We start from the raw sequence: 22,163 nt of genomic DNA, 5'->3' as shown, positions 1-22,163 counted from the left end.
ATGTCAGAGTAATGCTAGTGAAATGTGTACACAGAAGTTAAATACACTAATTAGGGCTCCAGGAAAAGCTTAATTGGAGTGATATGCTTAAAACAAAAGACTTAAGCTGCCACTTTTTAATTTCCAGATAAAAAATCAAATCTGTGTGTCAGGAAAAAGGTCTTGTTTTCTCTTTGGTAAAAGAATTCATATATTTAAAAGCAATTGGGACCACAAAGAAGAATCTATTTTGGATTCCCTGAGAAGCATTTTAATGCTCCAGGCACATTTTTATCTATTAAATTGAGCATTCTCACATACTGTAATTAAATGATGGTTTCCTCTCCCCCCAATATTTGAGTAAAGTTAATTAGAGTAAAATACATTCTGGAGTTCAGTAATAATGAATTCACACCCATTCTGCTGTCTCTTACTACTCATGAGTTGTGGAGAGTTGTGGTGAGTGCCATTATGTTTTCTTTCTATTGATTGTTTGCACATCTAATGACTAGGATTTTAATCAGATTTTCAGCCTGCTATTATGAAAGCAGTCATATAAATGAACATGTATTCACGTGCCTAGGAGCTTACTATAAACTTTGCTTCAAAGCATGATAAAAACAGAAATTGATTTTCTAGCATGAGGTCAAATCCTGTAATATTTATTTTTAATTTCTGTATAGAGTAATCAGCAAATCTTAGCTGATACCTACATATTTCAAACAGTATTTGTTCTAAGAATGAAATAAGGGAACTTTCCTCATAATGGAATTTAACTCTATTGTTTAAAAAGAATCACATTCACAGAGATGGGCTGATAGGAAGATTGTGCAACAAAATTTTCGTTTCACTGTAATATATTTGGTTCTTTCCTTTTTTCTTTTTAATTTCTTTTCCAGTTTAAGAATGTTAGCTAAAATTGCGTAGAAATTTTATTACAGTTCATCAGCACCCCATTTAGAAAGGAAAGTTCAAGTCGTCCGCCTATACTGCAGTTAAGAAATTTGGTACAAGTTTAGTTTAAATTATTTTTGATGACATAGATGGTTGCATGCTTTCAGGGACTTCTGTGGATAGCATTTAAGAAGGCAAGTGAGGGTAGAGTAGAAGCTCTGATTAATTATGGCCTTCATTCCCTCCGTAAGACTGCTGATTGATGGCCAAGTTTAATACTGGCTGGGGGCTAGTAGGCTTTTCTTTAGTTTGGCTTTATATTCTTTTTTTTTTTTTTTTTTTACCAATTGTTGTATGCCGGCTTTATGTTTTATTGTAATTGTATGATTTAATCAGATATTACCTAAACCGGTAAAGTATCATTATATAAGGAGAGTTATTTTTGTGAAGACTTTGGAAAGAGTCGATAAAGGCAGGTTGCTAAAAAAATCTTGTAGAAAGGTCATATAAATCTAGAAGAGTGAGGCATTCATAACAAGTGTTTTCAACTTTTCTTCACTTTTAAAGAAATCGACTGGAAATTGTATAGTCTGTGTTGACATGTGATTTATGTAAGGAATTCCTGTGATGGCTTTTGTCAGACAGCAGAAGATTGGTAAGCACATTTGAATGTTTTAAGTTAAAATCTTTAAGGTATGTAGGTGTATTATTGTTCCTTTTTGTGATTCCCTCAATTACTGACTTGATTAGTGGTCTGGTCCTGAGTTAGTTGATTCACGAAGTCTTCTTGAACTCTAACTTGAAAGTAAGTTAGTAGTAGGACTGGAGCACTTTTTCAAACTTTAATGTGGATTTTGTAGTAAAATTGGAATAATACCGTGATTTCATAGTTAATACCACTTGTAGTTATGACAGTGGTCATAAAATTTTGTATTCAAGCCGACTTGATAGGTTACCTGGGTTTTGGGACCCTCTTATGCTACTTTGTAGCTTTGTTTGCCCCCTTTTTTAAAAAATCGGAGTAGCTTCCTTTTAAATTTCCTCTTCCAAGGAATCAGCTGATGCTTCTAAGGCAGACTCTTGAGCCAGTATAATGGTTTCATACAGAGGTGTCAAAATATTTCATTTCGGGGCTGACCCCATGGCCAAGTGGTTAAGTTCCCGTGCTCTGCTTCGGCAGCCCAGGGTTTCCCTGGTTTGAATCCTGGGCGTGGACATAGCACCGCTCATCAGGCCACGCTGAGGCGGCATCCCACGTGCCACAACTAGAAGGACCCACAACTAAAAATACACAACTGTGTACCGGGGGCATTTGGGGAGAAAAAAGGAAAAAAAAATTAAAAAATATATATTTCATTTTCTAGTGAATATTAGACTAAAATGTGGAACACTTCAACAATTATAGCTTACTTGGAAAATTAAAGGAGGCTATTTCCTATTTATGTATATTTTACTTATCTTGGGTAGCTGACAATACCTTTTAAGAATTAGTGGCAACAGGATTGGCCTGCACTTGAATCTTAAGAGGCACAATGCCCAGAGAGGACCCCAAAGCTGTTTTGCTGGCTGCCTACTCTGGAGCAGTTGACTAACCAGCTGCAGAGCACATTGATCTGGTCATAATTGCTTTCATCCTGGAGCAGAGCAAGTTAACACAATTTAAATCAAGAGCTACATTAGAAGATCCTGACCTCAGGATAACCTCTCATTTCCTACCTTTGGAAGAGGGAACAATTCCACTCACTTCCTAGCTTCTAACCACAAAATTGCATGGAAACATATAGCAACATCTAAAGATTGTGATCTCTTGACTTTCTTTATGCTTTATACAGGTGGATTCAGAATAGGAGCTTTCCAATTTTCCTTTGGAGTAAAAGGAACAATAGTCTTAACCTACTGTTCTTTGTTGAACAGAGAAATAATCCCTCCCTTCCTCTACTTATTTTTTTCTATTGAAATCTTTCTGTACTATTCCTATAGATGTAGTATAGATGAAATAGACCTGGGACTGTGTTTGTAAACTCACCCTTTTTCTAACAAAGCATACTAGAGTGTGACAACTCTCAAGCCTGTGTTAGATAGCAGACCAGTGTTTCTTGATATTTACATTTTTAGAGCATTGCTTTCTTTTGCTAAATCAAGGCCCCCCCCCTTATTCTCTGAATACTCCCACCAGTCACTATAAAGATTTTATTGAGCCTTATTTTCTAGGGATTTGAACTTTGTTTCTGCTGTGACTGACATGACAGCATAGATAATTTCACATATGGGAAACTATAAGTTACTATATCGATAAGAGGGACTAAGAACTGTGAACAGTTTCCAACTCATAAGCTGTAAATCTACTCTTCTCTCTCATTCATTATTGTCAGTGACATTATTATAGGAATAACTCTGACTCTGCTCTAATTCATTGAGTATATAATTCACATATTTCCTATTTCAACTGTTAGTAAGAAATTCAAATAGTCACAATGTGAGTTCAGTATGTTAATTGAAAGAATTAACTGCAGAATTGAGAACTGCTCTTTTACTTTCTAAGTCTTCCTGGTACCAAAGAAACTACCATCATGATACAAGTCTCAGTGTTTGACTCTTGGAGGATTTATTGAGTTAGAGCAAAATAAGAGCAGGAATCATTAAAAATGTCATGAAATGAGGGGAAAAAAGGAAATGAAATAAAAAATACATTTAGGTGTTTTGTAAGTATTAAAATTTTGTTGACTTACATAGTTAATATCTTTCTACTTGGAAAAAAGAAAAGAACCCAGATATCTAACCAAGGTCACATCCTTTGGAGCTTGTGTACCTTCCTGATAATTGATGACATTGAGCCACCTATAGTGTTGGGTAAGTCTTCATAACACCACTGATATATATTTACCATTTCTGAATGTCCAGAGTTATGACTACATTATATTCCTGGTAGTACAAAGCTGATTGATTTATATAAGGATCAAATTATAGGACTTACCCTTAGCCAAATACTTTAAACAAACGTGAGTTACTATTAACTGACTTTTTTGGGGGGAGGTCACTGTAATTTAAATAGCAGCTTATAATTCCACTTCCTATTTTTCAGAGGTGATTTTTACTTTCTTCATATCTCTTTATTCTGTATATTGCAATACACTAGATATAACATCAGATATTATATAGTATATATTATTACAATATGTCAGGTAGTGGCTGTGGTTTATTATGCTTAGAATTAAGGGAGCTTTTCAAATGGATGTTTATTTTGCTTTCCCTTATATGAAGGACTGGGTTGTACTTCCCCTAAAAGTAATGACAAAAATGGCTTGCTGGGGCCGGCCCCGTGGCCGACGGGTTAAGTTTGCGCACTCCGCTTTGGTGGCCCAGGGTTTCGCCGGTTCAGATCCTGCGCACAGACATGGCACACTCCTTAGGCCATGCTGAGGAGGTATCCCACATGCCACAACTAGAAAGACCTACAACTGAAATATACGACTATGTGCTGGGGGTATTTGGGGAGAAAAAGCAGGAAAAAAAAAGAAAAAAGATTGGCAACAGTTGTTAGCTCAGGTGCCAATCTTTAAAAAAAAAAAAATGGCTTGCTATGTAGGAAGGGTACTATCTGTTTTCACTCAGTAAATGAGTGTGGTCTATTTCTCTGATGGAATGTCTAACACTTGACAATACTCTTCTCAAAAAGACTTTATTAATAATTTAAAGTAACTTTATTTATAGATACATTGGCTAGTCTAGGAAGGCTGGATAGTAGTGAAAAGTTTGCTAGGGACTTTTTATCCTTCCTTTGTCTGAAATCTCTTATCAGAAGTGTTGAAATATAAGTAGGAATAATTGAAAATTTCTCATAACCATTTGTGGAATTGAGTCTGGGATTTGTCTTTGGTTCTGCCTGAGGAGCAGTGTTCACAGGCCTACTGAAGAAGGAAAGGCCTGTTTACAGGTCTTCTGCAGAGGTACTATTTATAGTATTATCTACTTTGTATAAAGAAATATCAGATAAGATGCCCTCATTAGAAAAATATTTGTTAAGCACATTTTGGGTTAGGATATTCAGTGAAATTTATTGACTTTCAGATAATTTAATATTGCTAAAATTGCTTTATGGTATGGTTTTTCTTTTGAAAAAGATTATCATGAATGTTTTGGATTACCTTAAGAATATTATCTAATTTCACAAAAAATTAAAAGAAAATGCAGTTTGTGTTCCACTCATAATCTGTATATGAACTAACTTATTTGTGTGTAGGTTAATGGAAAAGAGGGTTTGAAATTTGGCTTTGTCAGGATTTACTTAGTAGCTTAACTCTTGTGAGTCATTTAAGTTTTGAACTTTTGTATTCTCATTTGTATAATAGGAATGGTAAATAATAATACCTTTTTAAACTTAAAGAATTGTTCTAAGAATCAAATAAGATGGTGGATGTGAAGACTTTAAACTCCATAGGGCTAGGTACATAGTGGTATTATACAGTATATCATGTAAATGTTAACCAATAGAAGGCTGGTGTGACTATACTAGTATGAGACACAGTGGCTTTGAGCCGAGAAACATCCTGGAAACAAAAAGGGGGTGATGTTAAAAAAGATCCATTCATTAGAAAGATATAACATTTGTAATTTGTATGCATTTAATTACATAGCTTCAAAATATATAAAGCAAAGATTGAACTGAAAGGAGGAACAGACAAGTTTACAGTTGTAGTTGTGAATTTAATAGACCTCTCTGATAAAACAAGCAGACAGAAATAAATCAGTAAAGAAATGAACATTGACCTTTACCTTACACCAAATACAAAAAGTAATTCAAAATGGATAATAGATTTAACTTGAAAGGCTAAAACTATAAAATTTGCAGAAAAAAATATAGAAAAAATATTTGTGGTCTACTGGTACCAAAAGTTTTTTAGAACACAAAGATCACCAGCCATAAAATAAAAAATGAAAATATTGGACTTTATAAAAATTAAAAATATTTGTTTTTCTTCTTCTTCCTTTTAAAAAAGTAGTTAAAGATGTGCTTTAAAGCCCTGTGGTTTTTAACAGGGGTGATCTGAAGAGGTTATCCATTAGTTTTCATGACTTAGATCTCCACAGGAACTCTGATTCCTTACCTTCCCAAAGTCTAGATCTTCAACTTAAAATATTTGTTCTTGGGGCTGGCCCGATGGCGCAGCGGTTAAGTGCGCACGTTCTGCTTCGGCAGCCCGGGGTTCGCCAATTTGGATTCCGGGATTCCGGGTGCGGGCATGGCATTGCTTGGCAAGCCATGCTGTGGCAGGCATCCCACATATAAACTAGAGGAAGATGGGCATAGATGTGAGCTCAGGGCCAGCCTTACTCAACAAAAAGAGGAGGATTGGCAGCGGTTAGCTCAGGGCTAATCTTCCTCAAAAAAAAAAATTTGTTCTTTAAGAGGCATCATTAAGAAAATAAAAGGCAAACCACAGAACAGGAAAAAAATATTTGCAATACGTATGTCTGACAAAGGACTTATATAATACATAAAAAAGTCTTTAATAAGACAACAATTAAAAATGGGCACAGGATTTGAAGAAGCTATAGGAGTGGATAAGAAGCACTTGAAAAATGGTGACATCATTCGTCACTAGAAAAATGCAAATTAAAATGACAGATGTCACTTAGAATGGCTAAAATTAAGATAGAGAATACCAATGTTTATGAGGATGTCAAGCAACTGGAACAGATACATTGCTGGTGAGGAATATAAATGCCACTTTGGAAAACGACATTCCTTATAAAGTTAAACTTCTACCATATGACCCAGGAAAATGATTTGTACAAGAATGTTCATAGGAACTTTAACCACAATATTGAAAAACTGGAAACAACCCAAGTGATTATTAACAGATAATGAAAAAAATTTGATATGTCCATACAGTAGAATACTCATCAGCAACAAAAATAAACAAACTCCTGGGGCCAGCCCCATGGCCTAGTGGTTAAGTTTGGCATGCTCTGCTTCAGTGGCCTGGTTTTGGTTCCCGGGTGCGGACCTATACCTCTGGTGGGCAATCATGCTGTGGCAGTGACCCACATACAAAATAGAGAAAGATTGGCATAGATGTTGGCTCAGGGCAAATCTTCCTCAGCAAAAAAGAAAAAGAAAAGAAAAGAAACTGCTGATATATGCAACAACATGGATTAATCTCAGAATTGACTCAGTGTTGAGTCAAGAAGTTACATGTATAAGAGTACATACTCTTATGTGATTCAGTTTACATGAGATTCTAATGAATGTACTACCTTAACTAGAATTTACAACTATGTCCTGGGGGGGCTTTGGGGAGAAGAAGAAGAAAAAAAATTAAAAAAAAAAAAAGAGTATACTACCTTAAAGGGCTGACAGACAGTAAGCTGCTAATGGAGCAGCTTGATCATCTTCCAGCACTGTGAGCTCTCTTTCAGTGTGTAAAGTTCAAAAAGCACTGTTTATTTTTTTATTAATTTTTTTTGTGAGGCAGATTGACCTGAGCTAACACCTGTTGCCAATCTTCCTCTTTTTGCTTGAGGAAGATTGCTGCTGAGCTAACATCTGTGCTAGTCTTCCTCTGTTTTGTACATGGAACGCTGCCACAGCATGGCTTGATGAGCAGTGTGAAGGTGTGTGCACAGGATCTGAACCCGTGAACCCTGGGCCACCAAAGCAGAGCACATGTTCTTAACCACTATGCTCCCAGGCCGGCCCTACAATCTTTTTTTAAATTTTTTTAAATCGTGATCTCTTAAATGAGTAGAACCTAATGGAACATTAGGATTCTGTGGAACCCCAGTTGAAAAACTGTATTGGGAGTTCTAATTATAATCTAATTGATGACATTTTATTTACTTTCTTTCCAAACTGGAGATGATGTGAATTTTGATTAGATGTATAGAATGTATATCTGGGAGTCATTTCTTTAATTGTCTTTGTCCCCTGAAATAACTTTTGAGAGTTATTAATTATAAATGTTCACGGTCTGGCTTCTTCCGTTAATACACCTTGGATACCAAAAAGACATATTTAAAATAGCTGATTTATGATATAGAAATAATTTTTGTCAGTTTCCAACCAGTCCCCCAACCCCCTACCCAAAACATCCAGCAGCAGTATATAAGAGGTGAAATGAATTTCTCAAAGACCAAAATTACTTTGGTGTTTAATGTCTCCTTATTAATATTGTCATCACTATGTGCTACATATGATTGCTTGCTTTATGAAATAAAAAAAGCAGTATGTGATTAGAGTAGGGGTCAACAAGCTACAGCCCTAGAGCTAAAAATGGCTTTATGGCTTTACCTGTTGGAAGGTTGTTTGAAAAGAATTTGGCAGACTGTATGTGGCCCACAAAACCTAAAATATTTATTATTGGTTAGTTTTCAGATAAAATTTGCTGACACCTGAACTAGAGAATCCTCTAATAGGGTTATTTTCAGAACCAAGATTTTATTTTAAAAAAGTGTGCTATGAACATTTTATGTTCAGTTAATTGTTTTGATGTAAGAAAGCAGAATTTATCATAAATATAATTATTTTAACAGCTTTATTGAAATATAATTTATGTCTGTAAAGTTTACTCCTTTAAAACGTACAATTTGGTGGTTTTTAGTATATTTACAGTTGTACAATCAAATTGTACCCCAGTTAAAGTTTGGGGTATTAAAATAGATGCTCTTATTTTGGTATTGATTATTTATATAATTTCCTCAGAAGTCATGAGAAGAATCAAATAGTTTGGTTTAACTAGAGTTTTGTAATTCTAAATATTTGGAATATATTACCTTAAGTATCTAGGATACAGACATAAAATTATATAGGTGGTACTGCTGGCTGTTAGACTATTTTGTCAGCTTCAGACTACCCCTTCTAAACCTTATTTTGTGGAATAGGATGGAGCTGGGACCCTGTTAAATTCTATCAATAGGAGGTACCAATGGGAGAAAGGAAAGCAAGAGAAAGGGACAAGGAATTTTGCTCCTCCTTGTTTACGTCTTCCTGTCAATGTCTCCATAGCAACAGGACTTCACTCTGGCAGGAATAAGAGTGGCAAATGGCTCCAATTTGCAGTTTTTCCACACTTACAGAACCATGCTCATCACATCTCCTCTGAGCTACCAACACATCAGCTAGCCATTTCCTCTCTCTCAGAGATCTGGGTCCCAGTTTCATAGGGTTTCTCCTCCAAGCTTCTGAGTTTTGGTGCTTCCAACCACTTCCCTTTGTTTCCCTCAGTTTTGGGGTCATAGCTGCTTCCTGCAATTACTCTCTCTGTGATAATCTGTGTCCTCTTTTTTGCCTTTTTAGTTCTCCAATTCCTGATTAATAATTTATATTAAATTTTCTCTCTTAAAATTTCTGGTGTAGTTCTGTCTTTTGAGTCATCGCTAATACTGGTCAAAATAATAGGCCTTTGAAAACCAAACTCCTGGAGATCACATTAGACCACTCTTCATTTCGTAGTTATTGAGCTTCTGCAGTGTGCTGGGCCTTTCCTTGTTCTCTGTATTGTTTATCAGATGTCCTCATCTGTGGTCCCAGAGCTGCTTGAACATATGTTATTATCGCACTTCATGGTTGTCTGCTTTTCTATATTTTCACCTCGAGGCCAGTGATACTGTCTTTTGTCTCTCTGTCCTTAGTTCCTAACACAGGATTTGTATATCCTAGGTGTTCCATGAGTATTTTATTTAATGAACGTGCTTGTAGAATGATTGTAAAGGGCATAAGTCATGATAAAAATTATCTGATGAAGGAAAGGATCTTATTTATGTAATTTTTGGCATTTGAAGGCCCTCAGATATTGAGATGTTTAAACCAAATGTTAATATGGCATCAAAGATTATATGATACCCCTCCAAAAATCACACTCCTGAGGCTTGATTGGGTCTTTCTGGCTTACTTGTTCCAGTTAAGTTGTTTGTGAGATGGAAGATGCTTCATTCTTACTGGCACATCTTCACCAACTCTCTACAGCTATTCCAGGGAAGAATCCAAACCCATCCGTCATGATACCTCTCAGGTTATCAGGCCTCTGCTTATCATGTCTCACTTTTAATTAGACCTTCAAGCTTCCCTTTCTCTTCCGCCTTCATTATGCTCATAGAGTGAACCCTGTTTCTTCAATGTACTTTCATCATTATTATTTAATAATGCTATATGCTAGATACAGGGCCACCCAGAGGGCTTCCAAGTCTTCTAGTTATGTTGCTTGCAATGTACTTTCCTCTCCAGTGTTTAATGGGATCACCCTGGCCTACTCTATCCCAATTCCAGACCCTTTCCTCCATCATAGTATACCTTATAGGCATCCATGTCATTCCTATTGTAATATCCTTTAGTGCAGGCTACCTCTCCCTCATTGTAAATCAAACCAGTTAAATCTATGGTTACTGTTTTCCAAGATGAGAGTTTTGAGGACATCTTTCTAGTCCTACTTTATTTTCTTTGGAGTAGGGAATATGTTGATCAACTAACTATGGGTGGTTTGATTGTCTTAGTCTATAATACTGAGATTTTAGGGGAAGAGTAAATATTTCCTTGAAATTTCTTTATACTTTTTGAGAGATACAGATTATTTGTTGTTGTTTTTGATCTTTTAGAATTTTGATGGGGATTTGGTTTACATTTGACCTTTTCTTTATTTTCTAGTTGAATTTTCATATTGTTAAATCTTTTAAAAACCAATTATGTTTGTTATTTCTTTCTAATCTTGAATTTTTAATACATCATATAATGCTAACATTTCACTCAATGTTTGTCTCCAGATGCTAAAACATTGTGAAATCGTGAAAATTCTTCACATATATTCTGACTCTCCTCTTGGGAATATGGTAGAAATTCCTGCCCACTTAAAATTAAGTGTAGCCTTGTGACTTGATTTAGCCAGTGAAGTGTGAGTAAATATAATGTGTGATACTCTTAGATGGAAGCTATAAGAGTTAATCCCCTTCCTATGGTGGGTGCCACTGCAGCCCAGTCCTTGAAGACTTGGAGCAGAGCCCCTGGTCAACTCTCAGTGGACAAACAGCATGAAAGAATAAAATTTAAGTTATTTTAAACCACCAAGATTTGTTGGTGTTTGTTAGCATGATCTAATCAGACCTGGCTTAGGCAATTTGTGCTAATCAATATGACTTTTTTGTAGGAATAACATTCATTGAGCAAACACATGTCAGGTAAAAGTAGTTGTTCTCCCAGGGTATATGTGTCTTTGAAGTTCAGCTTAAGTAGTTGTAATAATCAGTATAAGTTATGAAGAGAATCTGCTAGAATAATTAGTTAGGTGCCTTATTTGTGGGCAAAATAGTGTGGTGACAAGGGTTAGATAATGTTGGTGGGCCAGGAAAAGAAGGGAAGCCATGAATGGAATGATACGTCTTCCAAAAGAGACCACATTTCATATCTGATAACATTAAATATAGGCCATTTGTTTCAGGGAAAAAAAGAAAAATCCATCTGTCCACAGTCAGTTTTGGAAACTCATCTGTTAAGTCACCAACCTGAGATTACACAGTTGCTTAGTGGCAGGACTGGAAAAAAGAAATCATCCCTTTTGACTGTAGCTCTCTGTCCTTTTTATTATTAAAAGATTTAATTTATTCTCTTAAGATTTTTAATCCACTCTTAATCTTTAATTAGGCCTCTCTTTCCTAGAGTTTCTTTTTTCCCCCCTAAATTTATTAACATTTTTTTCATCAATTTGCACAGAATTGTGTTAACCATAATTCTTGGCTCATGGCACATTATCCCCACTGGTCTGTGCATGATCTGCTTATCTAGTGTGAATGTATTTATACATCAATAAAATAATTAACATCTGTGAATCCAACTTCTCAAACATTGCCACTAATTTACATCTTCCTATGTGTTCTCCTTGCCTCTCCCTAAATGGTAATTATCACCCTGGACTTTGTCTTTCAGTCTTCTGCATTTTATAAAAGTTTTATCATATATATGTTTATCTAAATAATATATATTTTTATTTTTATTGTTTTTGTTTTTATAAAAGGAATATACTCAATGTAGTCTTTTGGACTTTGCTTTTTTTTAAAATACCATGTTACTAATAGTCATTCTTGTTGCATGTGGTTGTAGTTCATTCATTTTTACCACTGTATAATCTTCCATTCTGCAAATTTACCGTAATTTATCCATTTTCCTGTCTATAGACATTTGGGTTATTTCCAGTATTATGCTATTACAGACATGTTGCTATGAGCGTTTCTCTTCATATTTCTGGGCAAATGTGTTAAAGTTTCTCTTGAATATGTACCCAGGATAAGACTCGCAGGATAATAGGGTGTGCAATGTTTACCTTTACAAGATGGTACCTAATTAATTTCCACCGTTATAATAATGCTGTTTGTTTGTTATTTTTTTGTCTTGACCAGGGTTGCCAGAGGTTTCCCTATTTTATTAATCCTGAAAGAACTAGGGAGAGTAATTATGAAGCTTGTTGCAGTGGTTTAGATAATAAATTATCATGGTTTAAACTAAAGCCTAACAGTAGAGATAAAGAGAGGGGATAGGATTAAGAAATGTGAGTGTATGAAAGCAACCTGCTCTGATTTGATGAGCCAGTTGCATATGGCAGTTGAGGGAGTGGTGAGGGTAAAGAATGACTCCTGAGTTTTTGGCCTATGTGTGAATCAGGGGTGTAAACGGTCACTTTTTCTGACCTTGTAATTGAAAAGTGCCCAGGTCAGTTTTGCTTTTCTTTTGTTAGTTTCTGTGCCATTATTTTTTTATTTTAAAAATAAGACATTATTACCTCCTGCTAGTTGTTGAAATACTGTTTTTTACATACTAATGCTTGGGAAATATTTTATACAAACTACTTTACCTTCCTCAAGAAGAATTTGAAGCTGTTGTCCTAACATTATCACTAGTTCACTCTTCACCAAATAAAATAAGCTGGATTGCTCTAGAGAGAAGATAGATCAGGTACTGTAGAAAGCTGTAAACTCCTAGTACTTTCCTTATTGCTTAAAAATGTTAGTTTTCAAGGGATTAAGAAAAGTAATTTGAAGCCCAGAATATTCAGTAATCTACTGTACCTTCTTGTAGTTGTACTTTGAGAAATACAGTACTAATACACAAACCCATAATTAGGAGCTCTCACCACTTAACTGAGATATACAATGATAATTTGAATTGCCTTCTTTGTTTTTGAATTACAGAGGAGGAATTTAAATTTTTCTAGAGTAATAATGTTTCACTAGCCACCGGAGATGATGATTGATTTTCAAGTGTTGGAGATAATTGGCAGAGCAAGTGTTTTAAAAACAGCTCTTTTATCTTTCAGTGAACTCCTGGTTTTACAATTTAAAGGGTTTTTTTTTTAATCACAAAGAATTTGGTAAAATAAATTTAGCTGGAGTAAATAATTAAAAAAGAATTTGGTCCATTTACAAAGGAATAGATAAAAATTAATGAAGGCTTACATTTTTCAGATACCATTTTGCTTCCAAATCTTTGCTGCTTTTTCAATGGGCCTTTTCCTTTTCGTGTATAACCATTTGGGTATCAAAATGAGGCACTACCTCAAGTGATTACAATTGCTCTCTTGGTTCTGCTCTGAGTAAGACCATTATTATCAAAAGCATCAGATGACATTTCTAATACATGACTTTCTGAATTCACTGAAACTGAACAGCTGTTTCAAACAAATGCTCTTTCTGTGGGGATTTATCATCTGCAATTCAATTGATGATTATTCATGATGAAAGTGTCTACATTTTGAGTAATTTTTAAATCAGATTTGAATCATATTTTGAATTTTAACTTACTGCCCAACAGACAGTGTATGCAAAAATACATGTTTAAAGAAAATAATTAAAATAACTTTCAGTGGAATAATAGTATCTTCTAAAAGCCAGAAGGATTTGGGAGATTATTTATACCAGTGAATGTGTTGAGATAGCACATTAATAAGCCTGTTAACAGGCTTCTCAGCAACTGGTTTAGGTTTTGTCTAAGCTGTTATTGAATCCAGGGATAATGAGTAGGATGTCATTTCATGTACCTGTAGGGCTTCCAGTGTAGTGAACTAAATGTCTTGATCGTTACAGCCTTAATATAGTCAGCCAATCAAATTTTGCATAAATTGTCGCATTCACGAAAAGTGCAATTTGACTATTCTCTTTGTTGAATGAATTGTTTGGCTTTTCTATTATAAAAGTATTTATTGTATTAACCTGGATTACACTCAACTTGCATTACTACAACTTCATCATTCTGGAAATGATATAACATCTCCCCAAACTAAGTTTCTTGTGGGTGGAGTTCATATCTTATGTGTCTTTCTGCCTTCAGTGACTCCTGTATTGCCTGGACATGGTAGAGCCTCTGTGTGAATGTTTGTTGAAGGAATGAATAAAACTTTTTAACATAAAAGGGAAAACCCAAGCAGAGTGGTCAGAAAGATCTAAAACTTTGCCAGTTAATAGATTGACTTTAGATATGAAGAAACATCTTAGGTTATAAAAGATGACTAATCTCTATTATTTGTTTTCATTTTATCAGGTATTTATGAGCTCCTATTGGGTGCCAAGTTTTGTTCTAAATGCTGGGTTGTACTAAATTCAACAATGAACAAAACATTAAGTCCCTGCTCTCAAAGAGATTAAATTATAGTAGAGGGAATCAGCAATAAACCAATATTTAGAATGTCAAGCAGTAAGGCTGTGGAGAAAATTAAAACAGGTAAGGGGAATAGAGTGTAAACGTGGATTTAGAATTGTCACTATTTTAAACAGGGTGACCAGGGAAGTGATGTTTGAGTAGAACCCAGAAGGAAGTAAGCCATAAACATATCTGGGAGAACTGCCTTCTAGGCAGAGGAAGAACTAGTGCGAAGGCAGGATCAGCAAAGAGGCTGTGCTGCGCTGATAGAGTAGCTTGGGTGGGGACAGATGGTAGCAGATGAGGTTAAAAAGGAGAGTGGCAGACAGGTCATGTAGGGCCTAGTAAGCCATTTAAGCACTTTGGGTTTAACTATTGGGTAAAATGCCAATCGGAGGATTTTGAAGAAGAAAGATGATGTTATTTGTGATTTAGTATGTTTGCTCTGGCTGCTATATAGAAAATACACTATTATGGGCAGTGGGGCAGGGAGGGGAATGATGGTGGGGTGGGAGCAGGAAGACCAGTTAGGAAGTTCTAAATATTCTAGGCAAAGAGATGGTGGGGCTTGGGTCAGGTTTTTTAGCAGTTCAGGTGGTAAGAAGTGGTCAGACTCTGAATATATTTTGAAGGAGGAGCCTACAGGTTTTGGTGATGCATTGACTGTGGGTGTGAAAAAAGAGAAGATGACCAGAGCAGATGATGAGTTACCTTTTGGGATAATGAAGACTGGAAGAGAAGCAGCGTTTTGAAGAAGTAGAGATGGATGTGTTATTTTCTCCTTTATTCTGTCCATTATGCTACACTTTAATTCTTCTTTAGCTAGAAGAAGAAAGAGTTGCTTCCTAACTCTCTGGAAATGTGGTACTATGGAAGGAAAACTAAATTGGGATCCCTAACGTGGAATTTTACAACCTGACTCTCTTCTAGAGACTTGGCCAGATTACTTCACTTTTTTGAACCTTTTCCAGCTCTGTTTTCTTAATCATAAAATGAATTGGTTGGCTCAGATTCTCTCTCACATCCCATTGTTGGTCACAATTTGTGTCTCTCTCCATTCTTTTTGGAACTGCTTTGATGACTTCTCCTTTATCCACTTATTAATTGTAGACATCTTTCCGTCTTTTTACACATATTCTTCCTGTCTTCAATTAGTTTTATAAATATAACTCTGAAATCTACACTTTAAACTGACCTTTTTTCTGAGTTCCAGATTTATTTAAATTTATCCCAGTAGGTTTAATCCTGAATTCATTTTTCCCCCCAAACTTGCTGTTCTTCCTGTGCTTGGCAATTGGTAATGTTGATTTTATGATTAATACTATTATTAATAGCTGACCATTAACCTTATTGACTTATTAATGTTCAGTTTGCTAAGATAGGTTAATTGGAATTAAATTGGGAAACTAACCCAGCAGATCTTACAGTGTGATCTGTGATCCTGAAACCCTTTCAGGGAGCCTGCAAGGTCAAAACTTAATTTTCATAATACCAAAATATTATTTGCCTTTTTTTTTTTTTTTTTTACTGTATTGACATCATTCTGATGATACATATGCAGTGGTGTGTAAAACTTCTGTCTCCTTATTTCAAATCATAGCAGTGGCATTCTTCCCCTACCTGCATTTACAGGGAAGGAAACAGAAACAGTTTCACTTAAGAAAGTTTTTGATGAAACAGTGAAATGTATTAATTTTCTTAAATCTCCCTTTTGAATACATGTCTTTTTAAATACTCTGTGTGATGAAACAGGTAGCATAAAACATTTCTGCTGCGTGGTACAGCCATTTAAAAGAATGATGTATGGCTACATTTATTTCCATAAATACATCTCCATGACCTAGTTGAGGGGGAAAAGCTGAAATATAATAAGCGCCTAATTTGGGTCTGGACTGTGTTACAGATTTAGTCATTATTTAGTTCACCACTGGTATCAAAAGTTTTGAGTGCAGAATCAGGACTTTCCCTTCATTAGAGCTTGGGATCTGAGCACCTGTGAGACTCAAGAAATCTCTTCATGCTTTATAGCCCAGCGAACAGTTAGTAAAACTGTAAGAGATCTCTGTTTCACAGCCCAGCTCCTGGGATTTTGAGCAGCTAGGACGTTTTCTTTTCTCTTTAGCTCCACCCCTGGCTTTCCTCGCCTCTGGGGAAAGCATTCACTTAATACCTTGATGCCTTCCTTCAGTGGGCATGGCCTTGCACTTGGTGAAGGTCCTGTGAGTGACAGAGTTTTCTCTTAGCACTGCTACCCTGTCACCAGTATTTTGCAGCCCTCCCTCCCCACTCCTCTGATGCAGCTCCAATACTTGGAAAGAATTCTTTTGAGAAAGTGCAAATTTGCTTTGTAAATGAGGCTGCTCAGGATTTTAATCAATCTTGCGAGCCCCTTAAAAGTTTTTTTAAAGTTGAGCTAGTTTTTCCCTTCTATAGCAGGTTCACTGCTCTTTTCTCCATGACCCCAGCCATGTTCTTTTTCTTGGAAAGGGCTTATTCCCTCTAGGAATTTAGCTCATTTATGTTTCTTTGCATCTCAGCTCTCTGAGTTTAAAAAACTATGATTTTATAGTCTGTCTGGCTTGTTCTTATTGTTGAGGTGGAAGCAACTATAGTCTTTTGAGTTTCTACATCCTAACCATAAGCAGGAGTCCTAATAGGCTGTTGTGTTCAAAATAATTGGCATAGGTTGACTATTTACATTGACATTATTTAGCCAGTTCTTTTAATAAAATTCTACTAAAATGAGGTATTGGCCATGTTTTTAGGCTTGATGAAAAACTGATGTGTGCAGACACAATAGTTAAAAAAATTTTTGTTGCGGTAAAATACACAAAACATATGTACAATTTTAAACATTTCTAAGTGTACAATTTAGTGACATTAAATACATTCAGAATGTTATGTAACCATCACCACTATCTATTTGTAGAACTTTTTCATCATCCCAAACAAAAATTCTATACCTGTTGGATAATAACTCCTCATTTGTGCCCTCCCTCCTACCCCCTGGTAACCTCTATTCTTCTTTCTGCCTCTATGAATTTGCCTGTTCTAGACATTTCGTATAAGTAGAATCATACAGTATTTGTTCTTTTGTGTTTATTCACTTAGTATAATTATTTCAAGGTTCACCCATGTTGTAACATGTGTCAGAACTTCAATTTCTTTTTATGGCAGAATAGTACTCCGTTGTGTATATACACATACACAACATTTTGTTTATCTGTTTATCTGTTGTTGGACACTTATGTTGTTTTCGCCTTTTGTCTATGATGATTAATGCTGCTGTTAACATTGGTGTACAAATACCTGTTTGAGTCCGTTTTCAATTCTTTGGGGTATATCCCTAAGAATGGAATTGCTGGATCATATGGTTGTTTTATGTTTAACTTTTTGAGGAATCCCCAGACGATTTTCCACAGTGGCTGCATATTTTAAATTCCCACCAGCAATGCACCAGTGTTCAGTTGTCCACATCCTCACCAACACTTGTTATTTTCTGGTTTTTGTTTTTTGTCTAATAGTCATCCTGGAAGATGTGAAGTGGTATCTCATTGTGGTTTTGGTTTGCATTTCTCTAATGAGTAGTAATGTTAAGCATCTTTTCATACACTTATTGGCCCTTTGTATATCTTTTGGTGCAATTTCTATTTAAGTCCTGTGCCTGTTTTTTTTAATTGAGTGCTTTTTGTTGTTGAATTGCAGGCGTTCTTTATATATTTTGGATATTAAACACTCATCAGATATATGATTTGCAGATATTTTCTCCCATTCTCTGGATTTTTTTCACTCTGTTGATAGTATCCCTAGATACTCAAGAGTTTTTAATTTTAATGAAGTCTAATTTGTCTATTTTTTTTGCTCCTTGTGCTCTTCGTGTCATATTTAAGAAATCATTGCCAAATCCAACTTAATGAATATTCCCACTATGTTTTCTTCTGAGAGTTTTATAGTTTCAGCTCTTAGTTTTAGGCTTTTGATCCATTCTGAGTTAATTTTTGCATATGGCAATGTAAGGGTCCAATTTCATCATTTTTCGTGTGACTATATCCAGTTTTCCCAGCACCATTTGTTGTAAAGACTATTCTTTCCCTGTTAAATGGTTTTGGCATCCTTGTCAAAAGTCATTTGACCATAGATCTGAAGGTTTCTTTCTGGGCTTTTATTTCTGTTCCCTTGGTCTATATGTCTATCCTTATACCATTGCTATAATGTTTTGATTACTGTAGCTTTATAGTAAGTTTTAAAATCAAGAACTGTGAGTCTTCCAGCTTTATTCGTCTATTTCAAGATTGTTTTGGCTATTCAGAGTCCCTTGGAATTCCGTATAAATTTTAGCATGTGTTTTTCTATTCCTGTAAAAAACATCATTGGGATTCTATAGGGATTACACTGAATCTATGGATCACTTTGGGTAGTATTGTCATCTTCATATTAAGACTTTCGATACATGAATGCACGATGTCTTTGCATTTATTTAGATCTTCTTTAATTTCTTTCAGCAACATTTTGTAGTTTTCAGAGTACGAGTCTTATGCTTCTTTGATTAAAGTTGTTCGTAAGTATTTTATTGTTTTTTATGCTATTTAAATTTCCTCTTTTGTATGTTCACTGCAAGCTTATTGAATTACAACTGATTTTTCTGTGTCAATTTTGTATCCTGAAACTTTACTGAATTCATTTAATAGCTCAAAAAGGTTTTTATTTGTGGATTCTTTAGGGTTTTCCACATATAAGATCGTGTCATAGATCTGTGAATAGAGAGAGTTTTACTTCTTCCTTTCCAATTATGATGTCTTTTATTTCTTTTTCTTGCCTAATTGGTCTAGCTAGAACTTCCAGTTCTATGTTGAACAGAATTGGAGAAGGAAGGCATTGTTGTCTTGTTTTTGATCTTAGGGGTAAAATTTTAGTCTTTCATCCTTGAATGTGATGTTAGCTGTGGATTTTTTGTATATGGCCTTAATCATGTTGAGGAAGTTCCCCCTTCTATTCCTAGTTTTTTGAGTGTTTTTATCATGAAAGAGTATGAAATTTTGTTAAATGCTTTTTCTGCATCAATTGAGATGTTAATGTGGTTTTTCTCCTTCATTCTGTTAGTGTGGTGTTATTACATTGATTATTTTCTCATGTTGAATTTCCTTTGCCTTCTGGGGATAAATCTCCCTTGGTCATAAGTGTAATCTTTTTAGTAGGCTGCTCAATTTGGTTAGTATTTTGTTCAGGATTTTTACATCAGTTTGTTAGTATTTTGTTAAGGGTTTTTACATTTAAATTCATAAAGGATATTGGCCTGTAGTTTTCTTGTAGTGTCTCTGTCTGGCTTTGATATCAGAGTAATGCTGGCCTCAAAGGAAATGATCACTTCTTTTCAGTTTCTTGGAGTAGTTTGAGAAGGATTCTTTTTAATTCTTTAAATATTTTGTAGACTTCACCAGTAAAGATATCTGGTCCTAGGCTTTTCTTTGTTGGAAGTGTTTTGATTACTGATTCAAACTGCTTGTTTGTTGAATGTCAACTCATATTGTCTAATTTTATGGAGTCTATTTTGGTAGTTTGTATGTTTATGAGAATTTGTCCGTTTCGTTAGGTTATCCAATTTTTTGGTGGACAGTTGTTCATAGTAATCTCTTATAATCCTTTTTATTTCTGTGTAATTGGTAGTAATGTCATCACTTTGATTTCCAATTTTAGTAATTTGTCTTCTTTTTTTTTCAGTCAATCTAGCTAAAGGATTTATTTTGTTGATCTTTTCAAGGAACCAAATTTTGCTTTTGTTGACTTTCTCTGTCTTTTTCTAATCTTTATTTTGTTTACGCTCTAATCTTTATTATTTTCTCCCTTCTGCTATCTTTGGGTTTAATTTGCTCTTCTTCTAATAAAGCATACAGTATTGCTAGTAAAGCATACAGTTAGTCTGTTGATTCTTGAGATCTTCTTTTATTGTAGTTTTTATAGCTATAAATTTCTTTTTAGCACTACTTTTGTTGTCTCCTGTAGGTTTTGATATGTTGTATTTTTGTTTTCATTTGTCTCAGGGTATTTTCTGATATCTTTTGTGATTTTTTTCTTTTACCCATTGATTATTTGAGTGTACTATTTAATTTCCACCTACTTGTGAATTTTCTAGTTTTTTTTCCCATTATTGATTTCTAGTTTCATTCCATTGTGATTGGAAAACATACTTTGTATTTTAATCTTTTTAACTTTATTAAGACTTATTTTGTGATCTTACTAGTGTCTGTCATGGAGAGTGTTCCGTTTGTGCTTGAGAAGAATGTACGTTCTCCTGTTGTTAGGTGGAGTATTCTGTATATATCTGATAGGCTAATACACTAGGTGTATAGTGTTGTTTAAGTCCTCTATTTTCTTTATTGGTCTTCTGTCTGGTTATTCTATCCAGTGTTGAAAGTGAGGTATTGAAGTCTCCAATTATTGTAGAACTGTCTATGTCTTCTTTCAGTTCTGTTAGTTTTTACTTAATATATTTTCACCCTTTGTTGTTACGTATATACATAATTGTTATATCTTAATCTTTTATCAATATATAGTGTCCTCCTTTGTCTTCTGTAACCTTTCTTTGACAATTTTAGTCTCTTTCGTCTAACAAAAATATAGTTATTCCAGCTCTCTTTGGTTACTGTTTGCATTGAATACCTTTCTCTGTCCTTTTACTTTCAATCTGTTTGTGTCTTTGTATCTAAAATAAGTGTCTTGTAGACAGCATATAGATGGACCATATATATATATATATATTTTTTTTTTCTTTTGAGGAAGATTAGCCCTGAGCTAACAGCTGCTGCCAATCTTCCTCTTTTTGATGGGGAAGACTGGCCCTGAGCTAACATCTGTGCCCATCTTCCTCTACTTGATATGTGGGATGCCTGCCACAGCATGGCTTGCCAAGTGGTGCCATGTCCACACTTGGGATCTGAACCGGCGAACCCCAGGCCACCAAAGTGGAATGTGTGAACTTAACCACAGTGCCACCGGGCTGGCCCCTGGACCATATATTTTGAAAATCCATTCTGCCAGTCCCTGCCCTTTCGTTGAAGAGTTTAAGCTACTTTACATTTAAAGTAATTACTGATAAGAACTTAATTCTTCCATTTAGCTGTTGTTTTCTTTGTGTCTTGTTTCTTGTTGCTCAGTTCCTCCATTATTGCCCTTTTTGCACTTAGTTGATTTTTTGTAGTGTACCATTCTGATTCCCCCTTTTTTTCCTTTTCTGTAATTTTTAAATTTAATTTCTTAATTGTAATTCCCAAGTAACCATTAACATCTTAAACTTATAACAACCTAGTTTGAATAATACCAACTTAGGTCAATAGCATATAAACACTGTGATCCTATATATCTCCATCCTTTCCCTTTATGTTGTTATTGTTACAGATTACCTCTTTATATGTTGTGTGCCCATTAACATAGATTTATCATTTTTGTGTTGTGCCTTTGCTCTTTAAATCATACAGGAAAAGGCAGGAAAAAGAAGTTACAAATCAACAGTACAATAATCCTGTCTCTTATAACTTCATATGTACTTACCTCTACTGGTGTTCTCTATTTCATTTTATGGCTTTGAATTACTGTCTAGTATCCTTTCATTTCAGCCTGAAGCTCTCCCTTTGGCATTCTTGCAGAGCAAGTCTGCTAGTAATGAACCTCTTCAACTTTT

General features: G+C 35.0%; 1 protein-coding gene across 13 annotated transcripts in view; it reads left to right on the top strand.

The window, feature by feature from the left end:
- The window catches only part of CDK17 (cyclin dependent kinase 17), a 108,776-nt gene that overhangs the window by 23,170 nt on the left and 63,443 nt on the right, over positions 1 to 22,163 (top strand). Inside the window, exon 1 of one of the 13 annotated variants that reach the window (XM_070600213.1) lies at positions 20,795 to 20,904. The exons of the other annotated variants lie outside the window; for them this stretch is intronic. The gene's annotated coding sequence lies outside the window, so the exon portion shown is untranslated. Of the gene's footprint in view, positions 1 to 20,794; positions 20,905 to 22,163 lie in introns of those variants that run through there. 13 annotated transcript variants of the gene reach the window in all.

This window comes from Equus przewalskii, chromosome 29 (genome assembly GCF_037783145.1).
Source record: "Equus przewalskii isolate Varuska chromosome 29, EquPr2, whole genome shotgun sequence".
In the NCBI taxonomy this organism is placed as follows: Eukaryota; Metazoa; Chordata; class Mammalia; order Perissodactyla; family Equidae; genus Equus; species Equus przewalskii.
This window is presented reverse-complemented; position numbering and strand designations above follow the sequence as displayed.